Source organism: Mirounga angustirostris, unplaced genomic scaffold (assembly GCF_029215605.1).
Source record: "Mirounga angustirostris isolate CCGP_5_RB_7025 unplaced genomic scaffold, mMirAng1.0.hap1 SCAF_17, whole genome shotgun sequence".
In the NCBI taxonomy this organism is placed as follows: Eukaryota; Metazoa; Chordata; class Mammalia; order Carnivora; family Phocidae; genus Mirounga; species Mirounga angustirostris.
This window is the reverse complement of record NW_026991725.1, coordinates 19134418-19147416: the sequence shown is the minus strand read 5'-3', so window position 1 is coordinate 19147416 and position 12999 is coordinate 19134418.

The following is a 12999-nucleotide window of genomic DNA, read 5'->3' as shown; positions in this document are numbered from 1 at the left end:
GCAAATGGCAAGATCTCATTCCCTTTGATGGCTGCATAATATTCCATTGTATATATATACCACATCTTCTTTATCCATTCATCTGTCGATGGACATCTTGGCTCTTTCCACAGTTTGGCTATTGTGGACATTGCTGCTATAAACATTGGGGTGCACATACCCTTTCGGATCCCTAGTTTTGTATCTTTGGGGTAAATACCCAGTAGTGCAATTGCTGGATCATAGGGTAGAAGAGCTGAATACTTTTGAACAGCATCTGCCCATTAATAAGTTCCTCATATGTGAGGAGCTGCACTTACTGAAAAATTCCATTTGGAGACTCAGCCTCACTCAGGTAGTGAATACATCACTGTGAAGCCCCGAAATGGGAAAGGAGCTATGGTTGCATGGGTCTATGAATGCTCACGTAGTCTTGTTTTTTTCAAGTCCACACATGATATTCCAAAGTAGGGTCCTGGGCATTCACTTACACTTTGCCCCATCTCACCCCAAAAAATATTTCCACAAATCTTTGGTACTCTATAGTTTTAGTTTCTTGATTTACTTGGGTTGGAATGTTGCAATAACATCTTTCTATTTAGTTGCAATTCTGATAAAAATGTTAATCCTTGCCCAGTCTTTTGTCTACTGTCTCTAGTTCTTTTTTCACATCCTACCCCATCCTAAACAGATATCCCTGGAGAAAAGAAAATTGCATTATCTTGCACCTCACTGACATTGATCCTGCCTAGAGACTTCCTACAGTTCAATCCAAATACCTGGTTCCTTATCTCAATGCTGACAGTAGCAAACTGACTCGGCCTGACACATTTAGGATATACTTAGTACATTTTGCTTGTTACTATCACATGTTTTTGTTTTTAATGTACATTGTTAGTCTTGAGCTATTTGCTGAGATGTATACTTTCTATGCATAGGGCCTATTAAATTGTGTCATGTAAAACAAAGCACAGCATTCAGTTGAAAAAAGTAAGTGACTTTTCTTGATAAGTGCCCTGCCTCTTTGTCATTTATAATTATTACCCACAGTTTTCTCACCAGGAAGTTAAAACACAGATTTCTGGTTGAATTTAGAATCTTGGGAAGTTTCCCTTCTTCTAATGGTAATCAGTTCTGAAGTGTGATTAGTACCTTAACTCTATATTCATTTTTACCACTCCATTTTTCAGCCCCCACTTTAGGTTCTATTTTATACTCCTTCCCCTGGGGTAAAAATTCTTGCATGTCTTGAAACCAGAGCCAGGAGATTCATAGGACTATGCAAAGGAGGAAGTGAAATCATATTGTGTGAAGTGTGAAATAAAAGTTAAATAGACCAGACCACATAAAGTTGAAGCTGTAGAACTAGATCTTACCACACCATGTCCTCTAGTTAATCTAATGTAATGAACTTAAAATGCTTCAAAAAACAGCTTCGAAAATTTAAAGGATTTCCCAGTATATACAAGGACTCTTCCATTTCCTAAAGGGAAATGCCATGATCATAGGCCAAGATGGAAAACATTTTAATCATGTGTAAAACATCAGTTTTCTTACCAGGACAATCAGCAACATAGCTAGAATGATAAATTGAATTCAATTTATTTTCATATGTCATCTTTTATACCAAATACCTTCAAATGTGAGGGACAAAATAATGAGATAACCTTTACTCAGTACTTTGAAGTGAAATTTCTAACTCTTGGGTGTCCCAGTGGATTGATCTGTGATTTTTCTAAAAAGGCAACAAGATAAATAAAGTTTATGCTGCCCTATTTTCTTCCATTTCACTTTGCTTTTTGCTTTTCATTTCCAATCACACAGAATTTGTTACAAGGAAAACAAGGCAATGCAACAAGAGGAAGATGGCAATGCCAGGGGGGGAGTGATTGCACATCTTTTAGTTACAACTAGGAACTAAAAACCAAAGATTCAGGCTCAATACTTAATTCATTGAAGGCTGACAGTGGCATTGGGTAAAAACCAATGCTTTGTGAGTGTCTGGTTGGATCTCTGTAGAAAAGTAGTAAAGTTATATCCTAGTTTTTAAAGTACTGTCAGATCAAAGGGGTAATGCAAGTGTATTTACCTCTTTTTAATGTCCAAGTTCAGAATACACGGCACTCTGGTATCCTTTGAAGTGTGATAAAAGAATTTCTTGCAGTACCCTGGCAAGGTCAGTCTAGTTACAGATAGCCCATTATGGGGAATTTTGCATTACTCCAGAGTGCAATGATAAATGATCAATTTTGCAGTCCATCAGCAGGATATGTGAAGGTCTCTTTCTTACTGTTTAGCTGGTAACTGATTGACAATTTTCAATATCACCCCACCCCCCACCACCACAACCACTGTTTAGGAAGGAGAAAAAAGATCTCAAACTATTTGGAGCTCAGCTACCACATTAAAACAGTTATTACGTGGAACATGTTAGGTACTTCTCATTCTAAAAACACAAACCATCTTTTAAAGAATATAGTAAACTCTCTTTTATCAACACCTTTTGTCTTGTGACTAAATATTAGACATGGATCATTTTAGCATTTATGTCACTTACAAGTAGTGCTTTCACCTTGAATCTAATCCTGATGTTGCAGAGCACTTTTCCTTGAAGTTAAGTAGCTTGAAATTTTACAGGTATTGTTGGTATAATCAGGGAAGGTAAAAATGGAGAATTGAGTATTTTATGCCACAAAAACACCATCTAAGAGTCATAAGCATAGCAACTTTTTCCTCAAAACTTCTTCAAAGATTATTCCCAATTAAGTCTGGAAGTTAAATGTTTGCCATTTATTCCATGTACCTTTAAAAAAAATTTTTGTGTAATACTGAACTCAATTCTTATGTCTAGGATTCTTTCTCTTAATGAATGCTTCAGCACTAACTATTGAAAAGCAATTTATTTTTATGAAACTCTAAGGATCAAATCTCAGAAGCCATTATTTATATGATGAACCTATGACTTTCCAAATTGCCTTGAAGTGCTGCACAGAAATGCTCCTTTTGTCTTCTGTATTTGCTTTATTGCTACATGACATGTTGCTATTTATTGCGAAAAACAAATCTTAAAGCAAAAAGGAGGGTGTTATTAAATATTTCTGTGCACATCCTTTAATTTTTTTAATTTATTTAAAAAATTTTAAAGATTTTATTTATCTATTTGACAGAAAGAGGGGAGAGAGAGAGTTTGAGAGAGAGTGCACACACAAGCAAGGGGAGTGGTAGGTAGAGGGAAAGGGAGAAGCAGATTCCCTGCTGAGCACGGAGTCTGACATGGGGCTCTATCCCAGGACCCTGAGATCATGACCTGAGCCAAAGGCAGATGCTTAACTGACTGAACCACCCAGGTACCTCAATTTTTTAAAATTTGTTAACAAAGATACAGGTTTTGAGATATACCTAAAGCCTTGTCCTTTTTTCTTTTAAGCCATGTCTAATGAAACTGTCTTGAATTAATGTCTGTGTTTATTTGACACAAACATAGAGAGTGAAACATTTTTAATTACATTATTCATTTATTTAGTAGAAATGGACTCTGTTTACCTTAAAGAGTCTCAAATATAGTCCACATTTCACTCTCAGAAAGATTTTAAGTGTTGACAATTATCATAATTTACAGAGTAAAATACACAGGAAGCAAATTACCCAGAATACCCCTCTCAAATATATTGAGAATATGCAACTGGCATGCTTCTCATTTCTAGTAATTAGCTGCCTTACATGAGTACAAGTGGATTTACATGGGGTGGAAACATAATGACCAGATTGCCTGATTATATGGAAATTCTACCTAACACATGGTTTCACAATAGGAAAACACACTTGAAGTAGAATCCATGCTGAGATATATGGAATATAACCATAGTGTATACATATATAACATCATATCATTATGAAAGTCAAATGAGAAGCACAAAGGGGTACATAGTTTTTCAATGTGAAGTATAACCTAATCTTAGTCTATTCATGTTTATCCTATGAACTTCCTTTTCAAATAAACCTATTGTATTTGTTTTCAAGCTTGACATTTTATTTTTTTATTTTTTTTAAAGATTTTATTTATTTATTTGAGAGAGAGAATGAGAGAGAGAGAAAGCACATGAGAGGGGGGAGGGTCAGAGGGAGAAGCAGACTCCCCACTGAGCAGGGAGCCTGATGTGGGACTCGATCCCGGGACTCCAGGACCATGACCTGAGCTGAAGGCAGCCGCCCAACCAGCTGAGCCACCCAGGCACCCTCAAGCTTGACATTTTTATCCAACTGTTTTAGAGTCGTAGATTTTATATATTATATGTGTACATATATACATGTATGTGTGTGCATATATACGTATCATGTGTTTGTGAGTATGTGTACATATCTGATCAGCATGTCAGGATGGAGCTTAACATTTTACAGGTCAGGTATTTAATCCAGGTTAAATATTTCCAACACCTGGTACAAGCTGGATATTAAGATTGTATTTACCTGTTGAAAAAAAAGTACTTTAATCGAGTAGTTTCTAAAACTAGAAGCCTCCTTAAACAGCACTCATTTTAGGTTAAGGATGAGGAGATTAAGCCCAAGTGATTATCTAAATTTCAACAGCCTGTTCCTGAACTCAGCTCCAGCCCAGGTCTCCACTTTCCTTCATCGTCCCCTGCATGATACCTCACCACACACGAGGAAGTTTCTGCAATATAATTGCTCATATTTAGAATTAGGCAATATTGTTATATGACTCCACTCAAAGGTAAATTTAGCTAAAGCTATCCATCTGGCTGTCACATGCACACAAGATGTTCTATATGCTCCTTGGTAATGGGAGTGAAATTAAAACAGTTGTATTAAAGTTCCATAATAACTTAATTACAGTAATAAAATCTGATAAATAAGAAAAAGAATACTTGCTTCCCCAGACTTACCACCTGGGGGTGATAATTCATTTGTGTCCAGAATAATTAATGTGTTACATTAGGTTTTTCACAAATGAGAATCTAACCAAGGGTGCACATCAAATACATTATATAAATACATACAACGCCAATATCTATTTAAGAAATAATGTAAAATAATTATTTTCATTCCTTGAGATTTCTTTTCTTTGACATTTCAAACAGTATCAGCTGTTAATTACCTTTTTCTCTTTTCTTCCAGAAACGTACATTTTGGTTTTTTGCTATGGCACATTGTTCTACCTACTGTTCCTGGACATTTTATAAATGATCCTTTAATTTTAATGAAAATGTTATTTTTTCTGTTGTATTGACTGCTCATTTTCTCACTACCTGTGTATATTTCCCTAGCCTTGTTTGAAATTGTTTTACTTTCTGATTATCTTGAGTATAGATGATGGACAAAGTGGTGGTAACTAGACATTTATTTCCAGGTGCACAACCCAGTATAGAGGTACTTAAATCCCCATCACTGAGATATTCAGAAAAATCATGTTCATAGTTTTATTTAAAATGTGTGAATCACCAACAGTGCAAGAGGGTTCCACTTACTCCACATCCTCACCAACACCTGTTGTTTCTTGTGTTGTTGATTTTAGGCATTCTAGAAGGTGTGAAGTGATATCTCATCATAGTTTTGATTTGTATTTCCGTGATGATTAGTGATGTCATGATGTTGAGCATCTTTTCATGTATCTGTTTGTCAGTCATCTGTATGTCTTCTTTGGAAAAATACCTATTCATGTCTTCTGCCCATTTTTAAATTGGATTATTCATTTTTGGGGTCTTGAGTTTTGTAAGTTCCTTGTATATTTTGGATACTAATCCTTTATCAGATATGTCATTTGCAGATATCTTCTCCCATTCCATAGGTTGTCTTTGAGTGTTGTAGATTGTTTTCTTCACTGTGCAGGAGCTTCTTATTCTGACATAGTCCCAATAGTTTATTTTTGCTTTTGTTTCCTGTGCCTCGGGAGACATATCTAGAAAGAAGATGCTATGGCTGATCTCAGAGAGTTTACTGCCTGCATTCTCCTCTAGGATTTTGATGGTTTCCTATCTCACATTTAGGTCTTTCATCCACTTCGAATTTATTTTTGTGTATGGTGTAAGAAAGTGGTCCAGTTTCATTCTTTTGCATGTTGATGTCCAATTTTCCCAACGCCATTTGTTGAGGAGAATGTCTTTCTTTCTCATTGGATATTCTTTCCTGTTTTGTCAAAGATTAATTGTCCCTATAGCTGTGGGTCAATTTTTGGGTTTTCTGTTCTGTTCCATTGATCTATGTGCCTATTTTTGTGCTAGTACCATACTATCTTGATGACTACAGCTTTGTAATATAACTTGAAGTCCAGAATTTTGATACCTCCAGCTTTGCTTTTTTTTTTTTTTCCCAAGATTTCTTTGGGTATTTAGGGTCTTTTGTAGTCCCATACAAATTTTAGGGTTGTTTGTTCTAGCTCTGTGAAAAACACTGCTGGTATTTTGATAGGGATTGCATTAAATGTATAGATTGTTTTGGGTAGTATAGACATTTTAACAATATTTCTTCTAATCCATTTTCTCAAAAAGTTAAAAATAGAACTACCCTGTGATCCAGAAATTGCACTACTAGGTATTTACTCAAAGAATATAAAAATACCAATTCAAAAAGATACATGCACCCTGATGTTTATAGCAACATTATCTATAATAGCCAAATTTTGGAAACAGCCCAAATGCCCATCAACTGATGAGTGGATAAAGAAGATGTGGTATATATGTATATTCCATATAAATATAATGGAATATTACTCAGCCATAAAAAAATAATGATATCTTGCTATTTGCAGTGACATGGATGGAGTTAGAGAGTATAATGCTAAGCAAAATAAGTCAGAGAAAGACAAATACCATATGATTTCACTCACATGTGAAATTTAAGGAATAAAACAAAAGAGCAAAGGGAAAAAAATAGGGAGACAAACCAAGACACAGACTCTTAACTAGAGAGAACAAACTGGTGGATACCAGAGGGGAGGTGGATGGTGGGATGGGTTAAATAGGTGATGGGGATTAAGGAGGGCACTTGCCGTGATGAGCACCGGGTGATGTATGGAAGTGTTGAATCACTATATTGTACACCAGAAACTAATATAACACTGTATGTTAACTGGAACGTAAATAAAAAACTTTTAAAAAATAAAATTTATGAATCATATAAGCATTTAATAATAAGATTTTTTAAAACTGCTATTTCCTTTAGTGACTTTTCAGGATATCTAGAGAGGCAAAACAAAACTCTTTAGAAACTTTATATATTTATTGATAATGCTTTCAAAGGTCCTTGGCGCAGGAGTTTAAGAAACTTCAATACACTCTTGTTGGGGTTTGTGCAGGTGGTGGAGTTGCTTAAGACAAATTAGTACTGAGACTTTCCTTACTGGACATTTCAGAAAATGTAATAGAGTTGCTTACTACCATAGCGATGTTGCTTCTAATTCAGTCCGTTATTCAGCCGTTCTGGGGTGAACAGTGAGGAGTGAGTATACTGAAGTGATCCACTGGGGTCCAACCAGATATGCAGTCAAAGATAGATGGTGATTGTTGTAGAAATTCTCTGAAAGAAGAGGACAGACAAAACTTGGATAACAGAGAGGAAGGCTGAAGGTAGTCCAAGTGGGAGGAAGTCTGTGAATAAAGATATGGAGCTAACAAAGGTGTTGTATGGGCACGGAGGTGGGGGAAAGAAGCACTTAAAAGAAATACCCAATTGAAAGCAAGTCTAATGTGTGGCCATTTTGGAAACACAAGACTCTGCATGTGATTTCTTGTATTAGACTATGAGAATGAGGCAGCTACTCGTGTAAGTCCCCATATCCATAACCTGCAGTATTGTGGTCACCATTTGAGTTTACCCATATTCACTTGGCCAGATGTTTTACAAGTATTATCTCACCCAGAACATTTAATATGTATATTATTAAGGCCAAAAAAATTTCCAAGAGATTAATAGTCTCTTTGGTAATTATGTGCCTGCAAATAAGAAACTCATTTCTGTTGTTAATAACTGCCCAACCACAGTGGTGCCTGGGTGGCCAGTTGGTTAAGTGTCCAACTCTTGGTTTCAGCCCAGATAGTGATCTCAGTGTCATGTGATCAAGCTCCATGATGGGCTCTGCGCTCAGTGCAGTCTGCTTGAGATTCTCTCTCCCTCTGCCCCCTCCCACTTGTGCTCTCTCTCTCTCAAATAAATAAATCTTTAAAAAAAAAAAAAGCTGCTCAACCACAGCTCTCCTCTCCTTCCTATTTCCAGATCTAAGTAAGAAATACAATAGCCTTCTGCTCCTTCCCTTTCCAGCATTGTCATATCCTTCTGTCCTAATACCTGCTTCTAATTCTGCCTTCTAAGATGCTCCTCAACTTAGACCTAATTTCCACCTTATATCTTATTCTAACATAGAAGAAACTTACTCACTTTGCAGACCTCAAGCATTGCACTTTAAATTAATTGTGTAAATCCTCAAATTCTTCTTTATTCCTCTTAGAATTATAACTCCTGAGAATTGTTGTGCCTTTTTAACTTCCTTTCCAATCTAGCATGATGCCTAACAGATGCCATCTAATGAAAGGATTTGGTAGCCACAGCCTTTACTGTGAAAATTCCTTGTTTACATCATACTTTTAAAATTCTTTATATTATTCCAAACCCTATCTACTTTTCATTTTCTTTTTTTAAAGATTTGTTTAAATCTTCTAGGCACAGTTTCCCTACATGATACTTTACTGAAATTCTGCAGTCATTCAACTTACTGCAATAAACAAACTTCATACAGAATCTTGGGTTATAGAAGTCAAAGGTATTTAACTCTTAATAAGTATAATAGACTTTGCCCTCATAAAAGACTTTAGGGTCATTGAGTTAAATATTGTTCTTTCACCTAACGTTTCCTTCATCCTTTTGAGCTTCTTTCAAATCTTTTGTGGCAGTCTATGTACTTCTCAAAATCATGTCTCCTCTACTCCCTACAGATCTCAATGACAGTGCCCACTCTGGTTCTGCATCACTCCATTCTCAGCCACTTGATTAACTTTTTCCTCATTTAGGTGTCTTGGAAGAGGGCTGGAGAAACTGATTCCTGCCCCTAAAAGATCTGATTAATTAATTAGTTATTATTTTTTTAACAGAGCCCCATCCAGTTCACTGTGGTGTTCATCCTCATTTACCCAAAAAGAAACATTAAACATTCTAAGTCAAGATTAGAAAATCAGATGTGATAGGAAAGCATTATCTCTGCATCATTTCCTCCATGAGGTGCATTCTGTGCTGCTTGTTTCTGAGTGTAGTCCTGAGCGTTCTATATCACAATTTCCTAATAGATGCATCGCACAGATCTGTGTTGTTGGGAGTCTACTGAGTTTTGGAGATGGATCTAATATGGCCTCTGCAGAATGCATACACTCATCTGTGAAACACTGTGAAATCAAAGTTTTCGATAAATGTAAAATTGCTCTCAACTCTCTCCCAGTCAGGGAACTATGTGTAATACAAAGAGAAATGACCAACCCAGTCAAACAAGAGCTTTTTAAGGCAAAGCATTATTTTAAAATCTCCAACTTGAGAAATCCTTTTCTTTTTCCCTCCTTGATATTTAAACATCAGATATTGCAAAAATGATTTACTCTCTGGGCGCCTGGGTGGCTCAGTTGGTTAAGCGACTGCCTTCGGCTCAGGTCATGATCCTGGAGTCCCGGGATCGAGTCCCACATCGGGCTCCCTGCTCGGCAGGGAGTCTGCTTCTCCCTCTGACCCTCCTCCCTCTCATGCTCTCTGTCTCTCATTCTCTCTCTCGCAAATAAATAAAATCTTTAAAAAAAAAAAAAAAAGATTTACTCTCTAAAGAATTCTGCCTTTAGTAATTAGTTTATTCTACTTCCCTTTCCTAAGCATTATAAATGGTGACCACTATACTGCAGGTTATGGATATGGGGACTTACACGAGTAGCTGCCTCATTCTCATAGTCTAATACAAGAAATCACATGCAGAGTCTTGTGTTTCCAAAATGGCCACACATTAGACTTGCTTTCAATTGGGTATTTCTTTTAAGTGCTTCTTTCCCCCACCTCCGTGCCCATACAACACCTTTGTTAGCTCCATATCTTTATTCACAGACTTCCTCCCACTTGGACTACCTTCAGCCTTCCTCTCTGTTATCCAAGTTTTGTCTGTCCTCTTCTTTCAGAGAATTTCTACAACAATCACCATCTATCTTTGACTGCATATCTGGTTGGACCCCAGTGGATCACTTCAGTATACTCACTCCTCACTGTTCACCCCAGAACGGCTGAATAACGGACTGAATTAGAAGCAACATCGCTATGGTAGTAAGCAACTCTATTACATTTTCTGAAATGTCCAGTAAGGAAAGTCTCAGTACTAATTTGTCTTAAGCAACTCCACCACCTGCACAAACCCCAACAAGAGTGTACACAACCCATGTGAATAAAGCTGATGAAGGGTTAGAATCAGGATTCCCAGTTAAAGTTCTTTGAGTTTTGAGCATTGACTGAAGTGTAGGTAAAGGAAGAGGCTTTGGAGATAAAGAGGTTATGGGGCCAATTTTAACAGTGAGGAAAGGGAAGAAGATTGGCTCCTTCCCCCTAACTCTTCACAGAGCCTACTGTCTTCTGATAAAGCTTTTAATTCTAACAGTCCCCAGTGCTGCTGTCTCAAAGACAGAACTTAGTAGAAAATACATTTGAGGTCAAACAATTGATAATAGGATATTGGACATCAAACCTTGGCTGAGATCCAAGAAGCCAGTCTGAAATATATCTATAGAGACTGGTCACTTAATAAATAAATATCTGATTTATAAACTGACTTTCAAGTTGCTCTATAATTTGAGTCCATTCTCTATTCAAATTTGAGGTAGCCATAGTATAAGTGAAAAGATAGGACTAATTGGAGATAAACAAGGTGTGATGGAGTGCAAACTCCAATTTTTCTAGGACATATGAACTTAAATAAAAAGTTTTTTCAACTAAAAGGAAAAAATGGAGTAATAATTCATAACTCACAGGTCTTTCGTGAGTGTCAAATGATTAAGACAGTGAAAGTGCTTTACAATCATAAGATATGTTATAAATATATATATAACTACTACTCTCCAAAACACCCTGGTTTATAAACTAGCTACTTTTCTGGTTATATTTAAATAGGTAGTTCTCATTCCTATTGCTGTATAATCACTCATTCCATCTCTCTTAACTTAGAATGCCACCTTGTGTTCCACTGTATAATCCAAACAACATTCTTGGCACTGATGATATGCTGTTAAGTAAGAAAGACAAGGTTCCAATTCCTATAGATTTGTATTATAGATCCCTTATTGCCTTTGTCACGTGAAGGAATATGTTCAAATTTGCAATGAAATACCAGGTAGCTATTTTAGTCTGCTACTGAATCCATATTTATAATTATGTCATTAATATGAAGGAGAATTTAGGAAGTTCCAGATTATGTTTATTTAGTTGTATGCATGTGTGCATACATTCACTCCAACAATCACTTCTTTTACTCTTAATAGGCTTTACTATTAACACCTATCTGAAATCCCTACCCAATTTCAAGGACTACTTTAGGTATCATCTCTCCAGACCTCACTGATCTTTTGTTTCTTTAGAATTCCCGTGAAAGGTGGTGGTGTTTCTCATGCATTAATCTTGACTTTTATAATGTGCCCAGAAAGATGAAGCCAAAAGGATGTTATGGGCTTACATGGAATAGAGAATCTGAGTTGAATCTTATGATTGAATCCTACGAGCTATATGAGTACAATGAATTAATCTCTCCAGTCTCTGTTTTCTTGTCTGTAGACAATGGAATATTAATAGACCATGTGGTTTTTTTTCAGGTTTTAATAAAAATAGCTTGTATGAAAGAATCTAGCATACTGTTTAGATCATAGCAAATGTTTAAAATTTTAGTTCCTCCTTATCAATCATCTATGTCTCTCTGTTAGGTCTTTCAAAATAGTAACAGTAAAGTGATAAAAAAAATGTATACTGGCTTAATTTGAAAATCAAAAGTTGATGACTATTTTATGTATTACAGGACTGATTATCAAACTTTGAATGTTTAAGTATAACCAGTAATCATTGCTAAAATGAAGAGTGAGGTTCCAGGTCTAGATGGGGTGCTTTGAAGTAGGGCTCAAGTTTATGAATTTTAAACAAGTACCTCCATGTGATTTTATTCTTGGTAATCTGTATATAGTATTTTGAGAAATACAGTCCAAGAGTAATTTCCAAATTAGTCACTATGTCACTGCATGAAGTATAAAACAACAGCTAAGTTTCACACAATACCATCACATATTGTTGCCCTGTAGAAAAACCTGGGTAAAGACAAGTCTAATAGATTCCTCACATACACACACAAATCATCCTCATATGCTATAATAAACCTAATAATGTTTTCATTTCACAGCCATATTCTCCATTGAGTAGCAGAGTTATCAAGGAATAATTGATTTGATAATGGATGATTCTGTGGTCTATCAATTGAATCCTCTGAGAATATGGCACGTTTCAAAGTGAATCAGCTTCAGGGAATAATCACTTTATTATTATTTGGTGTTCCAGGTTATATATTTTAATTATAAAAGTAAATGAGTATTCTCCTCTCAGAAATTGAAACAAATGAAGAATTAAAGGAGGATATATGGCTTTATTATCCATTGCATCTTTTACCTGCAGTGAGTGGCATTTTTTGCATGACTTTCCCTACTTTGGGGAAATAGTGAGGGAGGTATGCTTTTCACTTGTGTATACTACCCAGTAAAAATATAGTGAGAACCCAGTGTTACAGGCATCAGCTCTATAGTAATGAGAAAAACATAAGTTCCTGATTTCCTGGAGCTTGCAATCTAGAGGTACAAACCTGAAACAAATAATTATAAGCATCTGTGAATACTTCATGGGACTACCATTTTTTCTGTGATCAAGTAACAAGGGAACATAATCAATCTGATTCATTACAGAATGCAAAGTTATAAGCCAAGATTTAATTTCTCTTCATTAATGCAAATATGTATTTCAGCA